At 47.9% G+C, this 12306-nt stretch overlaps 1 protein-coding gene across 1 annotated transcript in view; it reads right to left on the reverse strand.

The window, feature by feature from the left end:
* The window catches only part of FNDC3B (fibronectin type III domain containing 3B), a 184386-nt gene extending 172316 nt beyond the window's left edge, over positions 1–12070 (reverse strand). The window contains exon 1 of the mRNA XM_048059579.2: positions 11903–12070. The gene's annotated coding sequence lies outside the window, so the exon portion shown is untranslated. The remainder of the gene's footprint in view (positions 1–11902) is intronic.
* Positions 12071–12306: the final 236 nt, after the last annotated feature.

Genomic DNA, 12306 nt, shown 5'->3' on the forward strand with positions numbered 1-12306 from the left:
CCACTGCCCCTGCTCGAGGGGGGCATCTTGCAGCCCTGGGGAGCTCGCAAGCCAACTCCTGCTCTGCCACAAGGGTCTCACCCACAGCTCCCACAGCCAGTTACTGCTCCTGCCTCTTCCCCATGCCGGGGGACACCAAGAACAGCCGCGGCTGGCAGATGTTTTGGCAGCAGCTAGGTGATGGAGGGAGGCTCGCTGAGCTGTGCCGGGCAGCAGCTCACATCCAGGATCTGCCGCCATCTGGAAGTTTGCTGGGCTTTTGTTTCAAGTCTCCAGCCCTGATGGATGAAAACAAGCTCCCGATTCTTCCACATTAACATAAAAACAAATAAAGTAACTCCCCCCAACCAAGTAGCTCATAAATGAAAGCACATCGCATGATATTAAATGTCATCAACATGTCTCATTTAAAGAGAAACCTGACTATTCGGAACAAAACCCCCCAAAACTCAGCTCAGTCACTGAAAGCAGCTCTGCCAGCACGCTCCTGGGAGTCCTTGTAAGAGGACAACGCTCAGCCGAAAGCTGCACAAGGACTCGCTGCCTGCTCCTCTTCCCAAGAAACTGTAACTACCCCCTGACAAAAGCACGTCTGCTGAGAAAGGGAACAGCACAGGCCAGTATTAAAGCAATTTCAGTCTAGCTACCAAGCAATTAGCTAGATAATGCCTTCACTACATGCTGATTTTTCTTCTTCCAGAGTACTGATGCAAGCATAAGAAGTAATTTGTTGTGTTTGTAGAGCCACTCTTGATATTGCAGGTGACCCACTTTGGGTTCTCCTTTCCATATTGCAGAAAATATTCCTACTTCAGCACTGCACATCTGTTCACTGATCTATTTCATTTTTTTTTCTTTTTAAACATTCACGTTGTATTTCAGGGTACATTCCACCTTCCAGCAAATACAGATTCAGATATTTTGATTTTTAAATATTGAAAGTCACATTTGTGAAATACTGATCTTGTTATTTTTATTTTTTCTAAGCCAAAGCATAAACAAAGTTTATCTCGTATTCTGATTTTGCTTTGAAGTTTGTGATTACCCCAAAATTAATATGCTCCTTCCTAGAGGTTATCATTAGTAAAATTTTGGATACAAACCTTCAGGCTTTACTCTGGTAAGTGATCCACTGCTTCCACAGAGCAGTTCTGGAAAACACCTTTATTGTTTGACCTGGTATTCAAAGCTCTTTGAAAACTACTTATCTCCTCTTCTGAAGTTGTGCTACATCAGGATCTTCTACCAGTAAATAAATATCTGTAACAGCACATAGGAACGAAATTCCACTGTGACCATAGCTGTATACTGAAAAAACATTTTTATTACAACATCAATTCATTCAAAAAAAAAAAAAGTATTTTGTTTCGCTTTTTAATTTTGCTGTTGCAACAAACGTGTGAAGTATTTCCATCACATAATATGCCAGGACAGGTCTTTTTCTGTCCTCACACTTCACTGAAACCAGTCTTCCGCTTGTACACTCTTTATTCGTATATGAAATTTCTGATGCCACACATTCTTTCACAGCTGTGCGTAAATCTCTATGTTAGAACTAGTCAGGTCTTCCTGCGTGCCGTAAGACGTCTCCTATTTGACAGCTGGACTGGTTTTGGACAAAGTTTTTTGATCAAATTCTGCAGAAGTGTTTTATTTATTGATAGCTTTATGATAGATATTTATCTGCTGACACCGCCTTTTGGCTTAAACAGGCCTTTATGTCTCCGTGTTGTTTACGTCTCTGACGGATTTACAGCCAGCGATTACTCCTGTGAGGCCTTGCTGAGGAGCCAGGACACTGAAGCACAATTAAGACTTTTCTTTTCCATTAATTACATATTTTTTTAAAAAGCATTCTCCAGAGGACAGAAGTGAATGAATGTTGACAGATCCAATCTGCCATCCCTATATGCTTTCTGACTGAGTACAAAATCCCAGAATCCCAGACTGGTTTGGGTCGGAAGGGACCTCAAAGCCCCCCAGCTCCCCCCTGCCATGGGCAGGTCCCGTCCCACCAGCCCAGGCTGCCCAAATCCCACCCAGCCTGGCCTTGGGCACCGCCGGGGATGGGGCAGCCCAGGCCAGGGCCTCACAGTAAAGAATTTCTTCCTAATGTCTAATCTAAACCTCCCCTCTTTCAGCTTAAAGCAGCTACCCCGTCCTGCCACTTCACTCCCTGAGCACGAGTCCCTCCCCAGCTCCCCTGCCTTTAGGCACTGACAGGCACCCCTAAGGTCTCTCCAGAGCCTTATCTTTGTCCCCTTATACTAAACCAGCAACTCAGGATGCACTGAAACAAAGTTATATACTATAAAAATCTAAGGGAGGAAAAAGGGAGCAGACAAATGGGGAGTTACTAAGAGAGAGGGCAAGGGACCGAGGTATCTGCCAGCAGAGACAAGGCCGTAACAGTCTGGAAGGTCAGAGAAACCGAAAAATGTTTTACAGCAACTTTTTAGAGCATAATATCATCCTGTCTGACTGCATAATCAAGAAATGCCAAAAGGAAGTGAAACTGTTGATGTCTAACTTCAGTGTTTTGTATGTACAAATATTGCCTTTCCAGTAACATAGCAGCTCTCACACATCCACTGAAGCAACCTATTCAGAGGCACAAAAATTAAAACGTAGCCGTCTTGTATGTTAAAGAGATTGTGGTTGCACAAGCATCTGGATGACTTGACTCCTGTGTTTTATCCAAGAGAGATGGCTGCTGTGGAAAAGATCAGAGGTCCTGGCGGTTACACGCGGCACGGCGCTCCTCGCCCCGCTCCGTCCAGCTGCATAATTTCCACTCCTAGGACCATTTCCTGCCCACTGAGCAAGCAGCTGAAGACCTGGACAAGAATGTCCAGCTCTGTTAACCGAGAGAGGAAAGGGTACAGATCACTGTGCACACGAAACCCTGCAGAAGGGAGAAAATTGAATTAGGCCCCAAGACCGCTCCTCTCCACGGCAGAAATCCTAGCAGCTGGGGGTGCGCTGACAACCACCGCCCCAGCAGGACACACCGACCTCGCGGATGGGCTTCAGAGGAGGAACAGATCTGCTGTCTATGCCTAAAAGTCAGAGGATGTTTATCTTTTGTGCAGTCATCAGAAGCACCAGTGAACTTAATAAGCAATAATAAAGATCCGTTACAGCAGCACACGGAGTTACAAAAACAAACATGTGCAGAGCAGAATCAAACAAGTCGATTTTGCTACAAGCTGACATGCAAGAAAGAAGCAGCAAGGCTCATTTTATGCAATAACGCGCACGCTGTTGACAACTCTGATCACTTCTGTCCAACTTTCATAGAAGTTTTGTTTCGCTGAGAACCTCAGCATTTGACTTCTTTCTCCTTAGCCGTGAAGTTCCCTGTTCATCACTTACGGTCAATAATTAACACTATAGCCCGGCTGTTCATTAACAACACTGTCCTAGATGGTCAGGAAGGAGACCTGGAACATATCACACAGCAGCCGAAAACCTCAGCGATCCATTTACCTTCCTAGCAGGGTAAGGGCAGCCTGGTGTGGTCCAGCACCGTGCCAGAATAACGCAGCACGACGTGACCTGTGTCCTGATGTTTATGACTTCTGGATGTAAGACACCATTACCTCAACGGCAGCTGAACTTGAACCAGAACGTGAAGTATCAAGGCATTTTGGTTTGGTCCTTCAGGTGGTTTTGCGGTGCGTTTTTTGTTTTGTTTTTTAGTTGGTTGGTTTGTTTTCATCTTTATTGAGGTCCTCTTGAACTGAAATGCATTTTAGTTTTGTAACAAATAAACCGAGAGGAAAACATACAAACAAAGTTACGTAACAGGGCAATTAATCCTTCGTCCTCAGAAGATCTAACATGTATTTCCACCTGGTAAAAGATAAGCTTGAGCTTTTCAGAAGGGAGCTGAAAGCCTGTAGTTTCATGGCGCATACTGCAAGTGGCAGGTCACTTTTTTAGGTTTCAAGACGTTTTGCACTGATCCGGAATCTTAAGCGTTGTTAAACTCGTTTGTACAGCAGATTATCTGCAACACTGGTGCCATTTTGCCTCCTCCAAACCACAGAAGAGCTGAAGATGTAGATACATTGTCTCCTGCTGAATGAGTGACCTTAACACAAACAGACCGACAACTTAAACTGAAAGTTATCATTTATTTTGAATTTCATGATTTTTTTTTGGCATCCCTTTCTCTTAATCACAGATACCCCCAAACTTTCTGCAACTTAGGCCGCATCTGGGTTGTTCTCCAGGCCTAATTCTCTGTAGACCATCCACAGTGCTGTAAGCCGTTGGCAGCTCAACTCTTCCCATCGTTGTCACCCCTGGGTCTCAGTGTGCTACCTCCTACACATCACTGCCAAAACATGAGGTCACTTCAGTGCATTTCCAATTTCTCATTTTCTTTTCTGTAACTCTTTGTCCATAAACACCCTTAACAAACAAGCAGAAAACTTCTGGCCCGTTTCTCAAAACCAGCTCCTGAAAGACACCCACGGATTTCTCTCCCTGCGTGGATGGCTGGTGGATGCTATTAACCATGACACAACCTAACAGCTGAGAGCAGTGCCCCGTGCTCCTGCTGGATCAGACTTGGGCTCTTCTGGAAGTACTCACGGACCACATACCACAGCCTTCCTGTGTCATTTGGACCCACTTCAGAGCCAAGACTTAGCCACCTTCACCGTAAGGCTGAGCACACGCCCACTGCACGTGTGGAAGGACACGTTTCCCCCCACAAAATAACCTGGTACCCACATGCCTGCATTTTTAGTCATGCAAGGGCCACACGTCACACCCCCGGCGTGATCAGGCGCACGGAGCAGAAGGAGCAGGACAGCGGGAAGGCAGCGCGCCGCAGCGACGCTTCTGCGCCCATCCCTCGCCCACATCTGACGTGCTCTGGAGGAGAGAGCAAGCAGCATGCCCATAAAGCACTGTGCATCTAGCTCCTCGGTTCCCTTGTCTGCCAGGTGCACGTACTGTGCCAGCTGCTCAGGGGGGACGCTTCCTCTTGGCTCCACGTGCTACTCCGCAGCCCTGCTCTGCGGCACGAGGACACCAGTGAGCTCACTGCGTGACTGAGGGTGGCTTTTCGACTAGTGTACAGCCATAGAAGAATATAAATCACGCTAAGATATAATTAAAAAGGGAACCCTATCTTGGTATCAGAAACCAAAGTTAGCTAATGAATAAGCTTGCTAAAGAAAGGAGAGGCAAGTGGCACGCGGAAAAAAGCAGAAGTCCTCTGATGGCAGATCTCAAAGCAGAAGCAGATTCTGTGAAAACCCAGAGCAAGAAGCAGTTGGTCCTTTTGTTTGTTTTTGACTGAGATACTGTATCTTCTAACTTTCCAGCACAAGAAAATAAAGACTTGTAACTCCCCAAGGCGGGCTTTGAAAACAGGTTTCTTAGTCACCCTGCCAATGCAGAAGACTTGGCACAGCTCAGAGTGTCGCCCCGCTGAACGCAGGGGACGGCCCCAAGGAAACCAGCCCTCAAGAAGCATGCTGTCACCCTTCAGTTACTGCAAACGAGTAAGAACAAATTTCCCACCTTAAAACCCACCAAGGTATCTCCAGTTATAGGCAGTGCGGTACATTGGAGGAACAGCACCAACACATTTTGGTGAAAAACACCTTGCTTTCTATCCCTTTTTCCAATTTTAATACAATTAATAAAAATGTATCTACTGGAATTAGACTATCAAAGCATTTCCTTGAAGCTTTGAGTATCTCACAAGGCAACAGGATATTAATACGTTAATACGTGAAGTGGATTAAGAATGGGGGGAAACCAGACCAACAGTTTTAGTGCTCAAGCCAAACCATTCAAAGCACAGGAGAAAACAAAAACCAGCAAGGGAACTACTCACATACCACAAGAACAGGGCCACGAACACATGTGATTATTTAACTGTGTCTCAAGCCTGGTTCTGAGTTGAAATAGATCTAGCAGCATCAGGTACAAGATATATTCTGATTTGCCTGATCTTGTTACGAAAGCATTGCTATTAGCTGCACTGGGGACAAAGCACTCGTGCATCTTTATTTACAGGGGGTTATTTTGGCCTGTAAAGCAATACTACAGTTACCAGCTCACATCATTCGCTCCATTTAGCAAAGTTCATCCACATGTAAGTGCTTCAGTATTTAAAACACATTTTCAGAAAAGAACTAGCAGAAAGTCAGCTGTCCTTTCGATAAGGCAAGCATTTTAGGAAAGACAAAATAGATAGCCCAGGCAAAAGGCAGCGCTGTGCTGGGAAAACACAATTACTCTGCCTCCTCAAGTCCGAAGTGAGGGCATCCCGTGCTACCAATATATATATGTGCCTGTAGTGCTTCAACTGCATGACTGGAAGCACAGGGTGCCCTCCCTTTGGACTGCAGGCAGCAGAGCAGTGGGAAGGTGCAAGAGCACTTCAAGGCCACTCTCAGTCCCCAGTGGTCCCCCACGTAAGTCGCCTTTCAGCACCTGGCCAACATCCAGCCAAGGTCTGAAGACGAAGCAAAGGGAGACCGGTCTCGCTTTCCATTTCAGGATGTGAACAGAAGCACCCTGCTTACGAATCCAGTCCTTTCTAGCACGCCTGGAAGAGCCAAACAGCAAGCACTTACAGAATGCTCCCAGTTTGTTGGCGCGCTGAACCAAAGCATTTACAGGTTGGTATATGCCATTCTCATCTGCTTTAATTAACGTGGAGGTACTGTCCAGTGAGAGACATCTCTGTTCTTAATTTCAGACCATTCACTCTTTTTCAAGGCAGTATCAAGGAGCATTTACTACTGACATCCATGAAAACCAGAACACTAAGTCACACACTTCTTGAGGAAGCCAAGCCCAAGCTGCGCGCTTTTGATTTTCATTTGATTTTCTTCGATTTTCAGTCTCACCACCTCTCAGTATTACAGACAGAAGCTGGGGAAATTCAGGCTGCTGAGTTCAGGCATTGCACACCCTAAACCTACAACCTCTGCGGTTCTGATCATGTCGCTGCTGCTAATTTATTCTAACAAGGTGATGCTTTTGCTCACCATTCGCTTGCTTGTATCAAGACATCAAAAATAATTCTCTTCTGTAAGTTGACACCACATGATGCTGCAAAAAAAAATACAGGCTCACCAGAAGGAAACCTATTCAGTGCTCTCCTCTACAAACGCTATCATCTTTTTTTCTCTGCTGTATTATTCCACATCAATAAATAAATAACAAGCAAGAAGCACTGTGTAATGCTTCATAACCACCAGCACAAGTGTCAGCAAGCATAAGGTCACTTATGTTATATGAATTGCCATCAAATAGGCATATGCTTCCACAATAAAGGTTACTTGTAAAGCGGAATAAGTTCTGGCAGTTAGAAGAGAAATGGTTAGGTGATCCTGAAGCACATTAGGACGACAACTCCCTATTCCTCTGCTGCTTCTGCTGCTGAGATTCAAAAAATAAATAAATCCAACCAAACATATCACAGCATCATACTCCTCTGTGTTAGGCTTGACTGAAGAATCACACAGAAGTACTCGGGGCAAAAGAGAACACGGAGATTTAGATTACGATACAGACTGTTAGCATTTTATTAGCTGTCGAGCAGGGAATAGGGAGCTACCACGTGAAGTCAACACGGCTATGCCGAGGCCCAGAGAACTAGCTACAAACCAAGCAGAATGAGCTTCACGTTTTGCTAGCTTAGATGAAAAGCATGGGGAAAGCTGTCCCCGACATTCCGAGGACCTCTGAGGGTGGCGAGGGTCACCTAAAATTGTTGCTTACTTAAGTTTTTGTTAACAGCCTCTTGAGAGCGATTTCTTTTTTCTCTTTTCAAAACATTCCGTATGAAACATTTCTGAAAGCATGAAGTACATGTTTAAATATATACATACACACACGTTCTATTATTAGAGCCCTTTGCGAGGACCTAATAATAGCCACGTCCATAGTTACGCTTAAGGCAGTTACAGGAGTTACATACGAAGCACTCGAGGTGCGCACATTTCTGCTGTAGAACAGCTATACGCTAAGGCAGGCATGTTTCATTGCTCTAGGCTATCACCTGTGATCCCAGCAAATCTGTGAGTTTGATTTTGAATAACCTAAATCTCAAGAAAAAATAATTAGAAAAAAAAAGTGGCTGAAATCCCACTCTGAAATCCATTGTGATGAAGCAGATGCCAGAACAAGCAAATGCCACATACCAGTATCAACTGCCACCTCTGTTCTCTTTTAAAAAATATTTATTTATATACATATATAGATAGATAAAAACACACACAGTTAGGAATTGTTTTTCACTTCATATTACATAAATAAGAAAGCGTTATACATAACCGTACTCTAATAAAGACAAGCATCCATGGGGTAGCCTCCAGCACATACCACGTTATAAACTGCCACCACTAGAAACACAGGTGACAAGTGTCTCCTACGCCCGGGGTGTAGTAGTTGGCTTGTTCTCCGTTATCCACTGATACATGACACAATTTCCTTGTAAATAAAGCATTCCTCGGATCAAACACAGAAAGCACGTCCCTCAACAAGCGGCATGTTTTAACCTCCAAGCTTTTCGATGCAAAAGGTGATCCATCCTTCCACAGCACAAAACGCCATGCAGACACACTCAAAGCCACGTTACCCAGGCCCTCTGGGGAACGCTCCTGCTCACGAACAGACTTTAACACACACTACACTTTTCTCCTGAACTCGCTCAATAGCATCGTAGTTTTCCATCCAGAGCAGAGCACAGATTTAACATCTGCAACAGCACTTCTGCAAGGCAGCTAATTTCTCCGATGCTCTTACAAATTGCACAATAAATCAGGTTTAATTAGTTTGTGCCTTTTTTCTTTTTTCCTGGCAGACTCTTCTGCAATAAAGAAGGGGCATGCACCCTTCATTTCGCACAGAGGCACTTAGAACAAATTGGCGAAAATGCAAACCGCCACATCTCAACTGGCAAATGTTTGAGGAGTTATCTGCTTTCCACCGCACAAACATTCCTGCCTGTAGATGGCCTGTTACCGTTGTGTATCTATCGTCTCCTATTTCGACTGTTGTTTGAAGAACTTCCCTCTTCCCACATACCTTCCATCTCCAGGGACAGATCACACAGCGACACTAACCCTTGGCCGTAAACAACATTACTTTTGATATTCCTGTCCCTAAAGGATTCCCCACCGCTGCTGTTTAGCACTGCAGACAAGATCACCTATGCAAAGTTAGCTCTGCAAGAGCTTTGCAGAACTCTGCCCCGCTGGTATTCTGCACAGCTGAGATTTACATAGAGGTTTGTTGGCTTCCTCCACTATTTATTTTATTTGCTGTACACTGAAGTCACAGTTGTTTATAATAGCCTTTAATAACTCGCAGTATGTTCCACAAAACCGTCCCGATACGCTGCGACGCTTGATTTCCAGACTCGCTGCCTGCTACCACGGCATTCTTGGTTGAGAGGCCGGGATTCTCTTCCAGGGCAGCCTGAACTGCCAGTCCTCGCGCTTCCCAGGGTCACTCCAGTTTTCCTCACGTCTGCTCTTCTGAGAGGAGCAGCTAACTACGCTGAGAGGAAAAGCACTGTGGAAAGTAATTTGCTTTATTCGGCTGCATATGGGTTCTGAGACTTTTATGTAATTACAGGTATTTTGTACGAATTAAGATCCTCACACTACATGCATTGATTCGTACCGTAAACTCTGTTTCTGCACTAGCGCTCACCAGACTGACAACCTACATTTTTGAGGGAAAAGCCCATTACGCTAATTGGGAAGTTCATGAATACAACCACACTCAACTCCGCTGTATGATCTGTATATATTTTCTTGCACAGATTTGTCAATCATAAAAGTTTAACTAACCCTAACCACTTCTCTCTCATTAGAGGGCTCAATGGAATTGACCAAGTAAAAAGGAAAAAAATGTGTCTCTCCTAGGAAGAGGCACTAGGTGAGAATCTTCAAGTTCACCAAATGTATGTAGAAGGAAAGTGCGAGAACAAACGCAATTCACACTTGAAGTTACAACCTCTGCTTATAGATATAATGTTTGCAGTACGAAGTCACAGCTCCAAGCTTCTCAGCTATAGCGGAATATCAGCTTATTTTGGACGCTTTCTTCATTTCTTTGACTTCAGCCAACTATAGGCTAACGGTATGAAAAAAAAAACCCTCACTGCTGTCCCAGCAGTGACCTCAAACCCAAACCAGATGAGTCCTAACGGCTCAAAAAAAATGTAAAATGTATTAACTTCCACATAGACTCATCCCTGCGCTACATTATGAGCGTAAACTAGCTGGCAGATACCAGGCGGGGAAGAGCAATATATGGTACTTCTGGGGATGTTGGCATTGCTGTCACAGCAGGGTCCCGATATAACCACAATCACAAACGCTTTAAAACTAATGAGAGGGAACCACAGAGCGCTGAAGATTAGGAGAAAAACACTAACAGACTGCTTCTGTGCGAGACCCTAAATGACCCCGGGAGCACGGCCAAGAATCATTTTCTTATTGGTAGCACCGGTTGCACGCCCGTACTGCCGGGAGAGGCGCGCAGGTGGCGGAGGGCTGAGAGCACGGACGGACGGGCTGAGGCGAGCAGGGTGCTTCCCCTCACAGGGGGGCAGCCCGTCTCCGCCTGCCGAGGCTCCCAGGGGTGATGCATTTACTGGGGGACGATGCTTTTATCCAGGGACGATGCATTTACCCAGGGACGATGCATTTAGCCAGGGACGAGGGCTCCCCACCAGCACGCCCCGCGTGCGGGGCGGCAGCGGCTCGCCCCCATCAGCGGGGCTGAGCCCCAGCCTGCTCTGCCAGGCCAGCAGGGAACAAAAAAAGGTTGAGAAATCGTGTTCTAGCCGTGAAAATGTGTGCAAGTTTGAAATGCCATTACGTAGCACATTGTTAAGCTCAAGTTAGACTGGTTTAACGCCTCTCAGAAGCGGACGCGTTACCCCCGGTGAGCCCTGGGCTCTGCGGGGCGCGCGGCCGGGGACAGAGCCGATGTGGCTGCGGGCACCGGCATACGTGGGTGCCGTGCTCATAAACCTGGCATCGGGTGAAGGCAAGACGACAACGACCAAAACCACACGCACAAAAAGCCCAAAAACCGCTGAAGAAGAAACTTTGATCTTTCCATAGCTTCGCTTCCCCATCTGCGAAGGAGCAACTCTCGCCCCCAGGAGCTGGGCCAGCACTTTTGGGTACTCGGGCACAGAAACGCAAACGAAACCCCAAAATCACTAATATGGAGCGAGGCTCGCCTCCCGCCTTTCATTCTACAAACATAGCTGGGATAAATGGCTCGTTACAGTGAATTCCAAGCCGCACTCCCTTCGCCAAAACCCTATTTAAACAGCACATTTCTGCGAACCGGGACGGGGGGGGGGGGGAGGCAGACGGGAGGGATGCAGATGTGCTCTTAGCCCACGAGAGGTTAAGCTTTTAAAAGACTCTCTTTTTTTTTTTTTTTTTTTTTTTCCGTTCCGTCTGCTGGTAGCATGCCATTTTACAAAGGTGTCTGGCAAGCCAAGCACCGAGCTGCCAGGATTTTCCTCCCCGAAGGGAGCCTGGGGAGGGAGGGGAAGGCCGGGACGGGGAGAAGTTGCTGGTTCCTCTCCCCAGCCTTTTTCCCCACCGTGCCCACGGGTCCAGGGCTCCGCCACCTGCCCGGGGAGCCGGCAGGGAGGGCAGGGGGAGCCGGGGGGAGCCCCACGGGGAGGAACGAGCCAAACTTTCCGCCCAGCCCCGCCGGGCGCGGCCGCCGCCCCGCCGGGGAACAAAAGGGCCGGGGCGGCTGCGGCGCCCCGGGGCGGGGGACGCGGCTCCGAGCCCAGCCCGGCTGCCCCGAGCCGAGCCGAGCCCAACCGAGCCCAACAGGGGGCTCCGAGCCCCGCCGGGCTGCCGGGCAGCGCCGTCCTTACCTGGCGGTGTGCTGGTGCGGGGCGAGCCGAGCCGAGCCGAGCCGGGCCGGGCCGGGCCGGCGGTGACTCCCGGCTAGCTGGAGCGAGTGGCAGGAGGGCTCGGCGGGGATGCCGCCATGTCAGTGATGTCGGCACCACATGGGGCCCGCGGCCGGCCCACGCTACCGAGCACTCTGGAGTAGAGGCTCCCGCCGAAAAGCCGCCTGACGAGGGCGGGCGGCGGCGCCCGGGCCTCCCGCTCCGCCCCGCTCCTCCCCGGGGCGGCCCCGCTGCCTCGCCCCGGCCCCTCAGCCTCGGCCCCGGGAGCCCGGCCCGGCCCTCCCGCACCCACGGGGGGCGCCGAGCCCGGTGACGCCCCCGTGTCGCCGTCCCGTCGGTCAGCCCCCCCCCCCGCCACCGTCGCT

Source organism: Anser cygnoides, chromosome 9 (assembly GCF_040182565.1).
Source record: "Anser cygnoides isolate HZ-2024a breed goose chromosome 9, Taihu_goose_T2T_genome, whole genome shotgun sequence".
Taxonomy (NCBI): domain Eukaryota; kingdom Metazoa; phylum Chordata; class Aves; order Anseriformes; family Anatidae; genus Anser; species Anser cygnoides.